Source organism: Taeniopygia guttata, chromosome 1, assembly GCF_048771995.1.
Source record: "Taeniopygia guttata chromosome 1, bTaeGut7.mat, whole genome shotgun sequence".
NCBI classification, from domain to species: Eukaryota; Metazoa; Chordata; class Aves; order Passeriformes; family Estrildidae; genus Taeniopygia; species Taeniopygia guttata.
The window spans coordinates 88698130-88704323 of NC_133024.1; positions in this window are offsets into that span (position 1 = coordinate 88698130).

Genomic DNA, 6194 nt, shown 5'->3' on the forward strand with positions numbered 1-6194 from the left:
AAAGAATTTAACATGAATGTGGAAAAATACACATTAGTATTTTTAGTGAAAGAAATCCTACTTCAAACTGTATGATCCTGTAAACATTTGAAATCTGACACAAACTGGGAAGGAAAGACTCTTGTGGTGCCCAAAAATTAGCAGGTTTAGTCCTTTGACAAACAGTCAAAGCACAGAAAAACAGTGCTGGTATTTCAATTTTGCACTTAATGCAAAACCATGTCATTGAAAAATATCTGGTGGTAGAAAATCACTTTGTATTGGAAGCTAAGAGTGATAAGATTATCTTTATATACAAAGATTAATGAGAGGAACATATTTAAGCTGGAAATGCACTAATTAAGTGGAAATACACGATTTTAATTATTAAAAATATATTAATTAAAATACAATACTATAGAGTAGATCTGAAATGGCAATAAGTAACAAATTCCTTATCATATGATTGAATTTCTGAAATAATTGGGATATTGTAGACAAAAAGCAGAAGCAGTGTTAAAATAGATTGTGTGGATGAAACAGGAATGATGGTCAGGTCCTGCAGATCACAGACCTACATCTCATGTTGCTTCTGGACCTAATGTGCATCATTCTAGGGGTCTAAGCACACTTGAAGTAAATTTGAGTGGCATCCTTCAATGTATAATGGCACTTAGCCACTTGTTAATTCTTCCAAATTAGAGTTTTCCACGACTATGACTGAAGCACTGAAATTGACTTACTCCTTTCAAAATGGAAAAGGTCATTATTTTTTGCCAAGCTAATGAATTTCATAGCAAGCAAAAGGAATTTAATATATCTGGCCAATTTGCTAATGGAACATAATTTTTATCTATATATTAATAACAGAAGTTAGAATGCTGAACTACACTTCGTGTTATTCAGCAGTTCACATCCATCAGAATATTGGATACAATTTTCAAAAAGACTGAGAATGAAAAATGCTCCCAAAACTTATCTGTCACTTGAAAGCATGCCAGTCAAGGCATGGGCCTGCTCCAGTTATTTGTTTTCTTGTGGTTTCAGCATGTTTAGATAAAACACAGATTATCTTTGACCAGTGCTATTTTGACAACAGAGTAAATTTTTACATTACACCACTAACCACTGCAGAGCCATGACTGGGTAAGACTTGTCCTCCTGTGAGGCTGGGCAGGAGCATGGTCAGGGTGTGAGGAATGAAGAGGTGCCTGCTGCCCACCAGCCTTTAGGTCTTTTTGCTGTCTCTCCATCCTTTGATACTTGCATTGTTCTGGTCTATGGTCAAGCATAGTGAGCAAGTCTGTCCTCAGCATCACATGAGTTTTCTGGGTATGAACTTGCACATAGCCTACTGGGGCCATCTTTAAAAACCACATTATCCCACAGAATCACACACAAAAAAATATCAAATTAAGTTCTCCTGGGTTTGATTGCATGTTATGCTGAGCAATTCCACTTTGCTTGTGGAACTGCCCAGCATAATATGCAATTGCTCCTTTAACAGTGTTAAGGTTTCCTTCTTTTCTTTCCTATATACCAGCATCTTTGGAATCTAGAGTACTTAATTTGACTTCCTCCACAATGTGCTCTTTCCACTCCAGTAATGATCAACAGCTATTTTGCCAACACATGAAGTGCAAGCCTAGTTGCTCAACATGTAAGAGGAATGTAAGTATTTTGCAGCAAAGAAAAAGGTTTCTGTACAGACCTTGTCCTACCCAGAAAGATGAGGTGAAAGAAATATGACAGTGAAGTTAACTGAACACCAGAAGTAATAAAATTTCTCAGGGCTTGTGTATCAGAGAGCTATGTAAACTTTATTATCTTGTGAGACTGTTAGAAAATATTATGCTCCAACAAAGCAATGAACTAATAACTTCTGCTTCATTCTTATTTCCTGCCCAACAGGAAAGTAATATTTGAAGACATGATATTCTTTTACATCAATTATCTGTTCTGCTGGATATCGATAAATGTACATTTTAATTATTATACACTCAAAATCCAATACTAATTGTAGATCAGTGAAAATCTTCAACAACTAAAGGTAAGACAGCCAACCTAAAAAGGATAACTCTATTCTTTAAGTTTTAAAGTAGGCTATTAATTATTTCATCTGTAAAGAACTATACAGAACACCAGGCTCTGGTTTATGAAAACAGGAAAGAAAAATAACTGTGGTTCCTAGATAAGATTGCAGATTGTTTTACTCAAAATAACACGAAAAAAACTGACAATAAAAATGCAAATATCTGGAAAGTCATCTTATACAGCCTCTGAATTGTAGCCATTGGATAGTAATGACACCTTCCTGGTGTCACACATGGGAATATGCTGTTGAGCAGGATCAGCTGTGTGAAGCCAGAAGGTGTAGAAACACCTATTGCAGGAGACAAAGAAAGGAAGATTTGGGCTCAATGAGTTAAAACTCTAACTATCCAGCAATCATGGAGGGGTTGCTGACAGAGGCTGATTGGTATTCTACTGTGTAAGTTAAAATTATATTTGCACATTGTCTGATATTTGTGTATGCACTCATATGCAGCAGCTATGCACGTAATGTGTCCATGCTGAGGAACAAGCACAGTTACTCAATTTTAGGACTGCAAATAAAATTTGTATTTTCCATCAGTTTAAAATCAAGTTTTCTGCTTCTGGTGAAGTGTCCTCAAGGATTTTACTTAATCAATACTGTTTGTAATATAAGGGAAATGTCATTTTAGCAGCCTAACATAATATTTGAATAAGGAAAATAAACTAGTTATATTTTCATAAGGAGCTTATTTCCCTTCTTAAAAAAGGAAAGATGAAACCTTCATTCCTGAAAGGCTCTCTCGCAGGATTTCAATGCTAACATTTTAAGGGGACCTCATTTTTAAAAAGAGTTAAATGTTTGCTCCTTGAATACTAAAACAGCTCAAAGCAGAAATACAAACTTAAGAAAACCTGGATTGTACAAACAGTTCAGTCCCATGCCTGATGAACTGGCTAAAATATATGTTTAGCTTCTCTTGCATGAATGCCTGCATCAAAATTTGGGAAACTTGGGACTGCTTTTTTATAACTGATTTTCATTCACAAGCAGTTTCTATTCAGGTGTACTATGAGAAAAATACATGCACCAGAGCAAGGCAAAACCAGAAATTAGTTGTGTTGTAGCCCATATGTTCAGAAAGAAAGGCTTTGTCTGAGGGATTTCTCATGTCATTCCCTTTTGCTTAACCTAGTAAAGCATTTACAGCTGCACTGCTCATCCATTTCCCTCTCAACATCTCCTCTAGATTTATGTCTCTTTCCAACAACCTAAGGAATACTGCAGAGGTTTTTAATGAATCTAGAGAAACTGTCAGCAAAAAGATTTATTTAACAACATGTTTCTAATTTAAAAATAGGGATATAAAAATGCAGAGGTCTCACAGCAATTACAGTATCTACAGTCATGAGAAGAAATGTCAGAGAAAATAGACATTTGGCAATATGACAGTAAATAGCAATACCAGGACAATGCAGAGCATTTCCATTACTCAGTTCAGTAAAGAAGGTTAATGGTCCTGTCTCTGCTGTCACTGTATGCCAGAGTAATCCTGGAAACCAACTGTGGGGATGCAACTGAAGAGTTACCAACCATAATTGAATATTCAAAAGTAAACTTTACATTAGTAATAGATTCTTATTAATCGTACAATGAGCCATTGTGACAGGTGTTATCAGTGAGGAACTTCTTGTTTATAAACCCACTCAAAATGCATGGTCTGGGATGGTTTTCAGTCACACAGGGTAACAAAACCACATGAAAAATATTGTGCTTTAATAAACAATCTATGTATGGAGATAAAGCAAGTTGGGAATAATGGTAGCTACTGATAGCAAGCTGACTTTTGCTTCTAAATCAAGGCATCACCAGCAAATTAGGATGCGAATGGATAGATAAGATGTGTTTGTCCTGCCCCTCATTGTGCCTATGCAATGACCTGTGTACAAATATTTTGTAAGGAGGGTTACTAAACTTCTAGATAAATAGCAGAGTCTTTGTAATTAAAAATCTATAAGGCACCAATAAATTGTTTTTCTAAATACAGGTCCACCACATCATATATATGTAGCTGTAACTGAGGGTCTGTGACAAGGAGGACAAGATTAGGGCTCACATAGGTGGTATAATTTGGATTTCACTAGACGATGCATTAGAGGAAGCTGAAGCAGGCCTTGGAAGCATGTGACCTCTTCAAAGTCTTCATACTGCTTCTTTCTCATCTTTTTCTTCTCGATCTGTTACTAAGGGCGTGAGAAAATGAAAATGTTTGAATCTATTTGCTGGATTTATTTGTTCTACCATAACAAAGGTTTGCATCAGACTGTTCCTCTGGGTTTGTCTAATTTCTCCTTATATAATTTCTTCACACAAACTTATGTTGATTTTTACAATTTTTGCAAAGGTCAAATGGCTGCAGTTTCACTGCACTGAAGAAAAGCACAAATATACAGGGAGACAGTCCATGTTCTGGAGAGTTATTTCCATACAGCCGAAAAAGAGGACATACATAAAACTGAGAGGACAAGGGCAAATGTTCATACAGACTGGCTGGGAACACAACTCCTGAGGTTCAGCTTTTAGTTTTGCTATTAAAAATAAAATAATAAATGCCAAATTAGGCCACATGGCTCTTAAGTGTCCTGTCTTATAACCTGAGTAGCGGGACCAGGAAGGAAATGGCATTGTCTGTAGAACCAGGGAATTGGAAGGGTGGCAAATCCATCCAAAATGTCTTCTTAGGTGTCTCAGACAACCTTGTGCACTTTTACAAAATGGATTTTTGATGCTACTGTTCTAGTTCAGGCCAGCTGGGCAAGCAGCAGAGCAGAGGAGGTGAAGAAGGGTGTCTTTCTGTCTCTCATGAGTTGACTGGTCAGAAGTCACCACACCTCAAGTCACTGCACCTCTCTGCTTTTGCTTGTCCTCCACTTGTTTATTTTGTTTAGCTTTAAGGTCTCTAAGCCAATGTCTCTTCCTATGTGTTTGCAATGAGCCCAAGAAGGCTTGAAGTTGTCTAGAATACCTATATTCTGTTATAATATAAATAATGAATACATCCCTAACCCTTTGCTTCAACAGCCATTTCCCCAGCACATTATTAGCAAACTTAATTCAAAAGCTGGCTGTTCTTTGACTCTCATTGCTCTGAGTAATGTCTGGCAGGTTTTCTATGACCTTGTGCAGAGCAGTGCAGTGTGGTGTTAACAATTTGACATGCAGAACTATTTCCTGTAGTAGAGGATTTATAAAACTGTCATGTTGCCATGCAAAGACACTCTATTCCAGTCAAACACTGTGTTTGGCACAGTATTTGCTGCTAAATTAGCAATTGCTAATGGGTTACAATAATATTATTGTTGAAAGAGGCATTTCATTTCACATGAGCTGCCTACCCATTTACAGCATTTCTGTAGTTGATGGGAAAATTAGAAACACCTTAGAGGCTTACAAATTCAGTGCTCTGTCTCAATGCCTGAAATGATCACCTCTTTAATGAAATGTGCATCCTGAAGGACTAGAAGGTAATGAACTTTGTAGTTGTTCATTTTTCCAGCCTGTTTTTAAAGTCTTCCCTATGGCTTTTATAATTTATTTGTGCTTTTATTATCTAAGGCTCAAGGTTTTACACCTGATCTGGTAGATATTTGAGTTCCATTGCTAGCACTTTCATAATAAATAACTGTCTGCTCTTTCAAAGACTGAAATATCTCTTTGAAGCCAATTATTAAAGAAAACCCAGAGAAATAGCACATGCCCTAGACAGCCTGTCAAACATATACTGCCAATATAATATATTTGTACTAATCTTGTGTTAGAAAACAACCATTCCTTGGATTTCATAGCACATAACTCTAATGGTAAATTAATTTTTCATACCTATGTAGGTAATTTTCTGAATGGCTTTAAACTATAAGCTCTTTAAGCCAGGACTTATGTTTATATTTGTCTTCTGTTCTTGACTAAATATTTCTAAAAGACCCCAAACCCTTAACACAATACCATTTTTTGCATGGTTGACAGATAAGTTGTCCAACTAGCTAAGCTTTACTGTCTCTCCTTGGGAGACTTTGCTTGAGTTTTGCAGATGGATGGCAATATAATATCAAAAACACAAGTAATTTTAATAAAAGTACAGAGAAAGTGGTAAAAATTAACTGTATGCATACATGTAACTTTG